Source organism: Otolemur garnettii, unplaced genomic scaffold (assembly GCF_000181295.1).
Source record: "Otolemur garnettii isolate 467f Iridium unplaced genomic scaffold, OtoGar3 scaffold00003, whole genome shotgun sequence".
NCBI lineage: Eukaryota > Metazoa > Chordata > Mammalia > Primates > Galagidae > Otolemur > Otolemur garnettii.
The window spans coordinates 14,733,032-14,746,929 of NW_003852398.1; positions in this window are offsets into that span (position 1 = coordinate 14,733,032).

Consider the following 13,898-nt stretch of genomic DNA (forward strand, 5'->3'; position numbering starts at 1 on the left):
CTAATGAGTTAGACAGTTTTGTCTTCAAGCTCTGAGATTCTTTTTTCTGCTTGGTTTAGTCTTGTTTTAAAGCTTTCTGCTGTGTGACTAAATTTTCTAAATGACCTTTCATTACTCTGAGTTCTGTTATATTCTTTTTAATGTTATCTAACTGTTTAGGGACTTTTTCTTTTTTTTCACTGATGTCCTGAAATAACTCTTGGTCTTCTTTGGTTTTCAACTTCCTTTCCAAAACTATTAATATTATTTGCCTTCCATATTCTAATTTCCATTTTTGTCATTCTGACAATTTCCTTTTGACTATGTCCATTGCTACAGATCCATTGTGGTCACCTGGGTTGTCAAAATAGCTTTTTTTTTTTTTTTTTTCATGTTGTCAGTATATTTTTGCTGATTTCTTCTCATCTGAAACTTGTTCTCTCAGGTCAGGGCATATAAGCTTGAAGTGCACCTGTTGTTTTCTGGCAACTTTCCTATTTGGTGAGAAGAAGGAGAGGTCTCTGATGTTGCTTTTATAACCTACTCTGGAAGACTGAGCCGGCTGGGGCGAGGCAAATGCAATGATGGCCTGTAATTCAACTTATCTGTGCTATTCTGTTCCCCTATGATAGTCACAACCTGTGACACTTTTGATTAATCTTTTGTAGAATGGTGAGTTGTTCCCTATGCTGCTATTGGAGGTTTGGTTTGGGAGATGGGCAATTCTCTCTTCATGGAGGCTGGCATTACAGGAGGTTGCTCTTCCTGGGTCTTTCCATGGCAGTGACAGTGACTGCTGAGTGATGCTATCTAGACAGTGCTTGTGAGTGTCAAGGATGTGATGCTTCACTTTATTCAGGTTAAGGTGTGATAGTGGCTCAAGACCAGCATGTCCCTGGCAGATCATTTAACCCTGGTGGCAGTTCCCACCAGGCAGTTGGTGAGAGTTGTGGGGCAGGGCCCCTCATTCTGGTGGAAGCTCTGGAGCCTCAATACCAGGCTGCAAAGCCTGACAATACCAGGAGAGTCAGGGTTCCAGGGCCATGGGAACCATGTGGGCAGAGTTGCAGAGCTAGTTCCTAGCTTACAGGTTGCAGGGGCAGCTCATAAGCAACAAGCCCTTGAGGCTGAGTGCTCCTCAGGTGGCATCTATGGGGCCCCTTCTGTTCACAACCCCTCTGGGGTGGGATTCCTATTCAGAGGGCAGGGTGGGGAGGGCCACAGCTTGTGCTTTCCTTGCTCCCTCCCCTGCCTATCCCAGGCAATGTGGAGGTGTCTGCAGGTGTCTGTACATAGCTGAGCCCTGTGTAAACCTGGCTTTCTGGACCTGAGTGCTCAGAATGGCATTAGTGCAGCAACCCTGGAATAGCAGCCAAGATGTCCCTGCCATGCTCACTCTCCAGTGTAGTGATGCCCCAAGCAGATCCCTGATCAGTCTAAAGGTCTGTGATGGTGGTGTGGACCTCCTCATAGCTTCAGCTTCATTGCTCAGAGGTTCTCTCCTCCCCTCTTTTCCAAGATAGCCCACCTGTTGGGCTTTCAATTCTTTCCTTGTCAGTGGTGTGCCTGGACTGCTTTTAGTCTGTCATCTTGCCTCTCTCCCTCCCAGCTTCATTCTTTTTTTGAGAAAATATCTGGCCAACACCCAAGTTTGATTTTGTTGGTTGTGTTTTAAATAAAAATGGTATCCTGTGAAACAAGACCAGGTAAGAATTCAAAAAGTTATTTAAATGCTTTTCCTTGAGATTTCATAATAGAGCAAATGTTTTCTCTGTACACTTTTCATTGTGTCACATAGAATACTAAGAAAATGTGGCCTGAATGGTTGAGATTTAATAAAATCAATAGTTGTATTCCTTATTAAGGACAATTATTGAAAGAAACTTTTTCCCATGTGATGTTAGGTGATAAACAACACAACAACTGTATAATCTGGAATTGGATTATCTTTGTTTATTCTAAAGTGAAAGCAATTTTACCACAATTACTATCGCACCATCAGTGCAAATGTCAATGCAGTAAGGCATGGCAAAAACTCTTTGTATCACTTTGAAAGAAATTTTGACTATATGGATTCCCTGTAAAGGTCACAAGGGTCCCCAAAGTCCACACAGCACATATATGATTATCAAACATTTGAACACACACCAGGACAGATGGCTCAATCTTTAGTTCATTTTCATTCACTCAAACAAAGCTTGACAAAGGTTAACACTGAGAATTCTGCAATCAATCTTGCTCTTTCTCAATGAAATGGATAAAATTACATGAACTACAATAATTATGTCTGAGTTCAACTTGCATTTCAAAGAACATTTCACTTCATAAACTCAGTTGGGCCACTTTAAATAAAACTAACAATTAGTTCTTTTTTTTAATTAAATCATAGCTGTGTACATTAATGCAATCATGGGGGTACAGTGTGGTGTTTTCATATACAATTTGAAATATTTTCATCAAACTGGTTAACATAGCCTTCATGTCATTTTCTTAGTTATGTGTTAGTTCTTAAAAACCATCTACCAAGTAAACAATTTACATTTTGAGGTAATGAAGTGTCTCAATTCTGGAATAATGGAGGTGAACATTTGAACATTGTATGAGTAAATATATATTTAGGTTCATATTAAGAGGTATGAATAATACCTCTCTGCATGAATTTTCTGCAAAAGGGTTTTTTCTTATGAGCAATCCACAGTTTAAAAAACACATTTCAATCTTAATCACGCTATGAAACTTCTTAACAGGACCTTCTGTTAAGGTTAATTTCTCATCTTACAAACTAGTGATCCAAGACCTTTCAGATAAGTAAAAGGCAAGGTTGAATCACTGAAGTAGTAAAAATTAAAAAAAATAATTTTAGTCTCTTTCTCATTGCAGAAATGGAGATAAAATTTAAGTTCTGCTATATATCCAAACAAATGTTATCCCATATACATAACTAATCTAACTTAAAACTATTTTCCCTATCTATTAATTGGACAAAAAAGTTTAACCCCCCCCCCCAAAAAAAAAGAAGAAGAAAAGAAAAGAAAGAAAATGGAGAGCTTGAGAACTGTGAGTATGGCAGTTTGGATTAGCAAACTGTGGTATATGTATAGTGTGGAGTAGCACTCAGCCATAAGAAAAGATGGAGACTTTACATCTTTTGTGTTTACTTGGATGAAGTTGAAACATATTCTTCTTAGTCAAGTCCCTCAAGAATGAGGGAAAAAAGTATCCAATGTACTCAATATGAAACCAATATATAAACAACTACACAGCCACACAAAAGAAAAGAAACACAAGTGTTGTCTAGCCAGGGTGAGGGGAGAGAAGGGAGCGGGGAGGAGGGAGGGCAGCTGGTGGGATCTCACCTAATGTGCACAGTATGAGGAGGTTCAACCTTCCCCTGGATGAAGGGCTCAACTACAACCTGAACTTTACCTTAGAATTGAAAACAATGTAACCTAAACATCTGCACCCTCATGTTAATCAGAAAAAAAAATTTTTTTTTTTAAAGAATTTTGAGTCTGAACTATTTAGGCAATACAACGTCTCCTGAGTTTTACCACACAAGTTAAAATTTCCATACTTGTTTTAAGGGGTGATAGAGTAGGTGACATTGGCATTATTTTGTCTGATTCAGGAGGAAACACCTATTTCTTTGTAAATTTATTTTAGAGGAACCATTTATATTTACAATTAATAATATCTATCTCTCTATTCTCAGGTGTAAACGTACTCTGTCCTAATTAAACAAAAGGAAATTATCTTTCCTGAATAATTCTAAATGAATGGAAAATCAAGAGGAGATTCTAAGCCTAGAGATTGAGAGACACTTGGAATATATCAGTTATAAAGAGATGGTAAAAAGAACTTATCTGTCTTAGGCAAGATTCTCATTCTGTCTGATTGCCCCAGTACCCGCTTCTGATATCTCTTTAAATGCTTTTGTTTGAAAAAGAAAATATCTACCTCTAAATGTTCCAAATGGCTTAAATACCTGTGACAGCAATATGTTATCTCACAGGACATGAAGTCCAGGCACATCTCAGCTATGAAGTGGTTAATTCCGCTGGTCAACTGTGTTACTAAGGTCCCAAGCTTCTTTCCACGTATCCCCGTCTTCATATGCTTTGACAGTTTTCTTTCTAAGTTAGTTCCTTTCAAGGTTCCAAGATGGCTGCTGCAATTCTGGGAAACAAAGTCAAACACCAGGATATCCAGGGAGAAGTTAGCCCTCTTCCTGTGTGCTTCTTCAAGAGAATAAGAAATGTTTTTGACAGCCCAATAGCAAACTTCACTTCACATCTGGTTGCTCAAAATTATGTCACCAGCTTATGCCTAATGACTCATTGGCAATGAGAATGAGGTCATTATGAAGCATACAGTTTTGTGGAGAGGAAAACTTAATACCGTTAAGAATTTTTAAAAAGGAGGAGAAGGAAGGTGTCATTACCCAGATTTAGCCACCTGCAAGGCCTATTTCAAATGTTTATAAAAAGCCACTCTCTTTTCCAAAAGAGAGAAATAAAGCAATTTATTCATTTTTACTTTTACTGAGGTATAATTGATATACAAATAATTTAATGTATACTGCTTAATGAATTTGCTCACATGGGGATATCTGTGTTACCCATCTCCACAACCAAGGTACTAAATATATCCATCACTTCCAAAAAGTCCATGTATTTTTATTTATTTTTGGCAAGCACTCTTAACTTGAGATCTAGTTTCTTTATATACTCTTGAGACCCAGTTTCTTAATATACTGTACTTCTTAATATACTTTAAAATATACAATTATACTGTTAGCTACAGGTACTGTTATACAGCAGATCTCTAGAACTTTTTAATCTTGCAGAACAGAAATTTTTTTGTAGATTGAAGAAGAATACCCATTTCCTCCCCTTCCCCCAGCCTCTGGCAGCAACCATTCTATTTTCTGGTTGTATGAATATAACTATTTTAGATACCACACTTAAGTGGAATAATGAAGATAAATTTATTTCTTTTAATTTATTCTTTTCTTCCTACCTTTTGCTCCAGTAAATGGACCTTTCATGAGGAAAACAGTCCAGTAGATTTTATGGATGAGAGTAACATTTATATTCTAACCAGTATGGTTAAGTAATGTTTATGTTAAGTATATTTTAGGTTTGGAACTTTGGCTTTGACAGAGTCCATAAAATAAATATAAACTGAATTACTTAAAAAGATGTGTACTTTAAACAAATGATCTCATCGTGGCATGGTAGTAGAGGGCCAGGGTTTTTGAATGGAAATTCGTCTATGGGCTTTCAATAGGGAGAGGCAGCGACTTACTAATATCTTAATGCTATCTGTTAGAACATCTTGCTTACTGGGACATCACATTATTTTTTAAACCAACAAAATAACTTTTAGGTATCCATGATCACCAAATGCAATTGGGTCACTATCGGCATGGAAAGTGTAATCATACTACATTTTTTGATATTCATTCAGTAGAAGGACCATCTTTAGCTTCCTCTCTCACAGTCAGTGCCTGCAACATTAACCTTCAGTTGTCTTGGTAACAGTGATACTGACGCACTGTTTAGATAGAAACATGTGAATGAAGTATCTTGGAAATAGCACTGGCTAAGGAGTTGAGATCACATTTCAGATACCATTTTTGCCATAAACTGTGCAAATAGGGTAATTCACTTCCCTGTGCTATTGTGACCTCATCTGTAAAATGAGGCGGCTGCCCTGGATGTATCTTTCAAGTTCCATGACCTGAATTTTCATTCCTAAAATAAGTGGTTTTGATTCCTGGAATTTAAATGTTTAAAAACAATTTGGGTTTATTTATAAGTCTTCATTTTTTTCCTCCTTATGAGTATTGGTAGTACTTCTGTGTGTTGATATTTTTATTTAGCACTGTCCATGACCTAGGATTTTAGTTAACGAAAGATTTTTTTTTAACAGACTTCACTTTATTATTCTTATATAAAAATCCTATATTGCAGCCACAGCTAGAGCCTGAGTCCTCTGCACAGAGACTCTGGTGTGGGTCTTGACAAGATGGCCAGTGAATTCCTGATAAGGAGACTTGGTGAACACTGTCTCTTTCCAGAGGTCAGGAGTGAGATAGCTATAGGTCTTGGAAATGGCATCAAAAATGACATTAGCAGAGGTGCCCAGGATGGTGGTGTAGCCCCTGGCATCTATCCAGCCATCATTAGCAGCTTCTTAGGCACAGTCCCTGAGACAATGCCAGTTCCTCTAGGAGAAGGAATGAGACGTACCAGCACAGAGCCACAGCAGCCTGTCACTTTGCAAGGAACAATCTGGGGCTTGCCAATCTTGTTCCCCCAGTAGCTTCTCTTTTACCTAAAAAGGGAGAAATATTAGAATGACTACAGATCTCTCAGCCGAAAATGTTCAAGCCAGAATAGGATGGTCATTGACCTTTAATCTCCTAAAATAAAATAACTTTCAGCCCAGGATCCTGAATCCAGCTAAACTGAGTTTTATTTGTGATGGAGAAATCAAGTACTTTGCTGACATACACATGTTGAAGAAATTTGCCATAACTAAACCAGCTCGCCAGGAAATATGCAGACCCATCCTCCACAATGACCAGCACGATGGTCTACCACCAAAGTCAACTCACCAGAAGTCTTTGAACAAAACCCAACTCCCACGGTGGTGAAAGGATTAAAAATGAAGGCTTTTTGGATGATGATTTTGATTATAAAGATGATGAGCACAATGAAGGTGATAGTTTTGTCTGGAAATATTTTCTTTTCAGAGAGACACAATTTTATACCAAAAATTATACTTTCTTTATGCTGTATCCCTGTTAGATGTTTGAAATTATTACAAATAATATTCATTGTATTTTCAAATTTTTGAAAATTATTTGATTCCAAATGTGGAAGAACTTTTGAATATCATTAAGCAGATTTTTTTTTATTAAATCATAGCTGTGTACATTAATGCAATTATGGGGGACAGTGTGCTGGTTTTATATACCATTTGAAATATTTTTATGAAACTAGTTAACATAGCCTTCACCACGTTTTCTTAGTGATTGTGTTAAGACATTTATACAGTACACTTAGTAAATTTCACATGTACCCTTGACTGTTATATACTACTGTGATAAAAACTTAGAAATACACCAGGTTTCATAATCATAGGCTTCATACTTCTAAACTCAAGATCCATGCATTAACCCATGAGATAATTAGTAAGTTAGTTAATTGGAGAGTTTTAATTCTTTCTTTAATTCTCTTTCCTATTTAATTCTTTATTCTTTAATTCTTTAAATAGGAAAGATTTGCATCTGTTGTTACTTAGATCAGTGACACATTAGAAGCTCAACAGCAGATATTTTTCAAAAATTATTACTTAAGGAGAATACCTTTCCATGCAGAGCTAAGAAATTTTATACATTTTTCCGCATTGGTTTCTTGGGGATGTTATAACTAGTTATCGTAATCTCATTGATTAAAGCTGCAGAAATGTATTTTCTCAGGGTTCTAGAGTTCAAGAGTCATGAGTCACGGTGTGGAGAGCTGCACCCTCTCCAGTCTCCGGGGGAGGAGCTGCCTTTCTTGTCCTTTCCAGTTTATCCTGGTTTCAGGGGTTCCCTGCTGTGGCATCACCCCAAACTCGGCCTTCATCTTCACAGGGCCTTCCTTCTGTGTGTATCGTCTCCGTTTGTGTCAAGTCTCCCTGGGCCTTTCTTACAATGACTTTGAAGGATTTATTGAATTTAGGGCTAGATTATCCAGGATCATCTCATCTCCAGATCCTCAGTGTAACTACACATCCAAACACCTATTTCTCAAAGGGGTGAGTGGGGAATCTATAGCCTTCTGATTTCCAGACTGTTCTTTTAATACCAAAGGAGGCAAGAAAAGCTTCATCTTTCCCTGCTGAACCCTTTCGAATAAAAGGATTTGTTTTGAAAGATTTTGGTTTAGTCTAAAAGATATACTGAAGGAGCTAGAAGGTCACATGTGGGCTTGAAGGATGCAGGTCCCCATCCCACCTACTAGGACATGGACGTGTACTGGGGAGAACTACCATTCAACCCACTAGAGTTCTGCTCACATATGTTCCAGAAAACCTTCTTTGGTCTATTACTGGGTAATGTTACATGTGTTTTCTTAAAGGGAGCACAAATGCCACGTTCTCCTTGGGAGAAGCCACATTATGATCATTTTGTGTTTCTAGCGTTGAGCACATTTCCTGACACATAGGTTAACTCATGATACATATGTGCTCAACAATTGTGTTACTGGATACACCCCAAGCCTGAAGGCCATGCCTTCCTTTGTCTAAATTTGTTGTTGTCACGTCCGTTAAGCATCTCTCTTTCCCTCTGTAAAGTATACTAGTTAAGAATTAAAACAGCACATGAAAAGTTCAACATAAAAGAACGAGCTTATATTTTTATTTCTTGTTAGATTTGAGTGTACTATAATCCTCCATCTACATTTGACCAGGAGCTAACCCATTGTGTCTTAATTTATTTTTTACTTATAAGAATTAATTTAGATAACTTTTCAAATCCATGTAAGCCTTTAAAAAGTGACCTTGTTTCGATTATTTTTCTAATCCTGATTTTGGTATTTTACAGTTAGATAGCAGGTTATATAGTTTTGGGGCAGGTTACATAACCTTTTTAAGCCTCAGTTTTCCCATCTGTAGAGTGGGAGTTCTACTTCGCAGGGATGTGAGAATTGAGTAACATATAAAAAAAATTATATAATGCAATTCCTGACACTAAGGAAACAGTAAATCCTTATGAGCTCCTAATAGTGATTGTTATCATTGTTATGTCCTAAATTGGTTTATTTTCCTATGAAATGTTATACTTGGGATCTGTGGAGTTCACACACGTGACTGAACATAAAGATTTAAGTTTTATTCTGGGCATCAGCCAAAATTTATTGTGGAAATAAAGTCTCTTTTCTTTGGATCATGTATCAAAACTGCATAGCTTTAAATTAATTTTAAGATATTGAATTGACAAATACATTTTATATAAATGTGCTACACAGTGTGACTATTTCATATACATTGTATATGATAGATATCAAATCAATTCACACATTTATCCCCACCTATGCTTCACATTAGAACTTGCCTATCTTATAACTCAAATATTATACCTTTCAACCATCTCCCCGTTTCCTTCACTCCCCCATCTTACCCTTGAATAATCCCTTCGTCACGAAAATAGTTTTTAAATCAAAAAACATTCCTAAGAATACTGCTTTGAAGAAGACTACCTAAGGTTTGAAGTGGTAAACGGTTCCATAGCGTTCTATTGTTCTCTTATTTCTGTTTTTGCAGGGACTCTGAAGGAAAGAAAAGCTGAACTTAGGAGGACAACTGACTTCTATAAGGTGGATTCAATTCCCATTTGTCAAGTTCCCAAATCCCAATGGTAGTCAGTAAAGAAATAAGATTGCCGAAGAACAGAAAATCACCAGTGTTAATAAAACCCACTGTAAGTGTTCACCTTTTAGTACACCAGTATCTTTGTTCAAGAGAAGTACTCCATGGTGTTATGAAGAGACTCTCATTGTACTCCTTAGCATGAGACAATTGCAATGCCAGAAATTCAAATTTATATTCAATAATGTGTCTTCACAACCTTCAACATTATGAACATCTAAGACACTGCTTCATTCTGTGTGCACATTTCCCATCCTCTGAAACAAGATCATTTCAGGCATAAATTATACTTCAGCTTTTAAGATTACAAAAATGTATAATAATTGTTATATTCACAGACATTTCCCCTGCTCTTAAATCAGTTGAAAACTAGAGCTAATGGGAAAAGTATCTATAGCTATAAACAAGGGGAGCAGATGGTACTGGTTGACCTACAAATAGCCGTACCATAATGCAGAGAGGAGAGTATGGCCTCATTCATAGTGTCTGAAATGGTTTCCTCTTTAACGGACAAAGTAATTTCATTTTTTAAAATATTTGAATTTTATTACATAAGGAAAAAGTCTCTTTTAACAGGTTGATTGAATTGTACTTCCTCATTATACTTGTACTCACTTTTCCATCTGTGAGTGGAATTTATTACGATTACCAGTTTTACACGGAATAAAGACAAAATCTCCAAAATTTATTTCAACAAAACTTGGGAATTCTTTGGCATCAACAATAAAGTGTATCTGCTTCTTCTGAACAAGGACATACTTTATTGTTTAAATCCTGTCTTCCCTTTTTCCTCATTCACATGAATGATGACTTTAAATTTTAAAGTAAAACCAATTAATTCATAAACGTAAGCAGTGCGTAATGTTGCTAGCACATTTAAATTTCTCAGTGTTATCTTTTTTTTATTAAGTCAAATACACATAGATCATGAATACATTTATGCATATGTGGGGTACAATGTGCTGATTTTTTTTTTTATACAATCTAGTGTTAGGTTTTGTGGACCAGCAGCATCAGCGTTATCTAGGATCTGTTAGAAATGCAAATTCACAGGTATCATCTTAGACCCACTGAAACTCTGTAAAGAGTTCAGCAATCTGGGAAACCATTGTTCATGGCTCACATTAGAGAACCAGTGGTTTACACTGTTCCAGGATATGTGGGTGCTGTATTCTCTTATTCCCAACAGAGACTATCATCGTGCACGTGTGGTAGTATGCACGTTGTGTGTAAGAAGGGTTGAATCTTTCTACAAATGTTTTTTTTTTTTTTTTTGAGACAGAACCTCAAGCTATCCCCCTGGGTAGAGTGCCATGGCATCACAGCTCACAGCAACCTCCAACTCCTGGGCTCAAGCGAGTCTCCTGCCTCAGCCTCCCAAGTAGCTGGGACCACATGCGCCCACCAAAATGCCTGGCTATTTTTTGGTTGCAGCCGTCATTGTTGTTTGTCAGACCAGGGCTGGATTCAAACCCACCACCTTAGGTGTATGTGTCTGGCACCTTAGCCGCTTGAGCCACAGGCGCCGAGCCTCTACAAATGGTTTGAACAAGTCACCTGGCTTATACACTTAGACTAGATTATTTAGCTCTATTGATCTATAACATCTTAAATTTACTTTTTCTCAAATCTGCTTTCAATTTACAGAAAAGAAATCACAGGGACTCACTAATAATTGGAAGCGAAACATTGGGCACACTGGGGCACAAAGAGATAAAAGGACATAGAAATCCAAGAAGGAGGGAGGGGGGGAGAGGTGTGAGACCTGAAAAGTCACTTGTCACTGTTCTGGTGATGGGCACACTAAAAGCCCCGACTTAAGCATCCCACAAGGTATCCATGTATCCAAAACATTTGTACCCCCTTAATATGTTGAAATTGAAATATAAAGAAATCTCTCCCCTACTTTATTTTGTTGTGTAGCTGGCCCATTGTTAACTTTTTCTCTCCTTGAACTTAATTCCAACTGTTTGTTACCATATGAAAACAGGACCCTATCTTAATAGATAATCGAATTATACAAGAGAAACTGGAGGACAGAGAGTAGGCCTGATTCTCTCACATCCCTTTCAGATCAGTGATACCTCAAAACAGTCCTCCACAGTAACAGTCATTATATTGTATAGCTTCATTGCACAATAACTTAGAAAACATAAAGGACACATTTTAAAAATGTACAATTCTATAAATGTTAGTAAATGAGTGAAATTGTGCAGCAATTCACAATGCAATTTTAACACATTTCCATTTGCCAGAAAGATCCCTCGTGATCAACTCCAACCAATCCCCACTCTCACCTTCAGGATCAGGTGCCCCGTTCTTTGTACTGTCTCTGCATTTCAGGACATTTTGTGTACCTTGACTCTGCCGTCTTTTGTGTCTAGTTTCTTACAACATTTTTGAGGTTCATTCGTTGAATATTCATATATGTCTCTCTAGGAGGGTATCTGTTTCCAATTTTCTTTGGTAGTAGAACAATTGAGATATATGGCAAGTTGATGTTTCACTTTCTAAGCAACTGCTAAACCATTTTCCAAGATTGGTGTACGATTTTACTTTATCACCAGCAAAGTTAATGGTTCTAATTTCTCTATCTGCTTTCAGACTTTTAAAGGTCTGATTATAGCCATCCTATGGGTGTAGCGTGTTATATCAGAGTGGCTTTAATTTGTACTTTCCTGATAACTAATGATACTGAACATTTCATATGCTCATCAGCTGTTTGGTTATATATATTTCAATATTTAATTTTGTTACCTTGTGCAAGATTTTTATATATTCTGGGTACATGTTCATACGTTTTATAAATATTTTCTCCCAAACTGTCTTTTTAAAATTTTTCTAATATCTTTGGAAGCACAATTATGTTTTAATTTTTCTGAAATCTAATTTGTCGTGACCATTCTTTCAATCAAAAATCTATTTTGATTTTGGTAGAAAATCTCCACCTCAAATCATGAAAAACTTCCCTAATATTTTCTTCCTGACATTTTATAGTTTTAGCTCTTTACCTAAAATAGACATTTTCAATTGAACCAATCTTTACCTAAAATAGACATTTGCTATTGAACCATTACAATTTCTTTGATTTTTTGTTAGTTTTGATTTGTTTTATTTTTAATATGTTTAAGTTATATTCTTTTTCAAAATTCTACTTATTGACAGATAAAAATTATGTATACTGTTATTTTGACATATGTATATGTTATGTAATGGCTAAAGTGAGGTAATTAACATGTATATTACCTCACACACCATTTTTGTGGTGAGAACATTTAAAATCTTCACTCTTAGCAATTTTCAAGAATACAATGCATTGTTATTGACCATGATCTTCAAGTTGTACAATGGCTCTCTTGAACTTATTCCTCTCATCTGACTCAAAGGCTGTATCCATTTGGCCATAATGTGGGCAGCACCTGTGGCTCAGTGAGTAGGGCGCCAGCCCCATATACTAAGGGTGGCAGGTTCGAACCTGGCCCCTGCCAAACTGCAACATTTGGCCATCATGTTCCTAACTAGTCCCCACACCCACCCAGAGTTCCTGGTAACAAACATTCTGCTCCCTACTTCTGTGAGTTCAAGGTTGTTTAGATTCCACATATAAGTGAGATCAGGTGGTATTTGTCTTTCTGGTCCTGGCTTAGTTCTCTTAATGTCCCCCAGGATCATCCATGTTTTCACAAAGGACAAAATTTTTTTCTTGTTTTATGGTAAAATAGCATTCTATTCTTACATATATATACGAATAAAGATATATGTATAGATATACATATATATGTATATCTATATATATATCATGTTTTCTTTCTTCATTGATCCTTTGATGGGCACTTCAGTGATTACTGTATTCTTACCTTTGAGTAGAAGATTTGTTCCTGATCACCAGCAGGCATTCCGGCACCAAAGTGCCTGTTAAATGTCTCTGTATCCTCCCAACTAGCCTGGCTAACAGTCTCATTTAAAGACTTCCCTCTTATATTCTGTTTTTTCTAACGATTGAATAAAGACTTCTCTCAGATCACTATGAATGCCCTATACCAGTACATTTATCGGTAAACTTAGTATAAGTAATAGTGTAATTTTAGGTTCATTCTGAATCTCCATGAAATCATGAAATTTTCAAGAGTGTATTATCATTCAGAGGTGTCTAACCTGCGGCTTGCAGGCCACACGCATATCATTTGAGGACTGTTTTGCTTAGCTGTGGCGTCAGAGATAATGAAAGGTATGCACAGACTTTTTTTTTTTTTTTTAACTCATCGGCTTTGGTAGCGTTTGTGTATTTATTTAATGGGTGGCCCAAGACAATTCTTATTATTCCAATGTGTGGCAAATAAGAACAGAAGTTGGACACTCATGAATGCAATCTTGGTATCTAGTGCAGTAGCTGGATTCTTAGAGGTCACAAATGTTTAGTCTGTGGTTAAATCACTGACAACTCCCAGAGCTGGTATTAAGTCCTAGGTGCATTGACCATGGTCCAGGATGGTCTC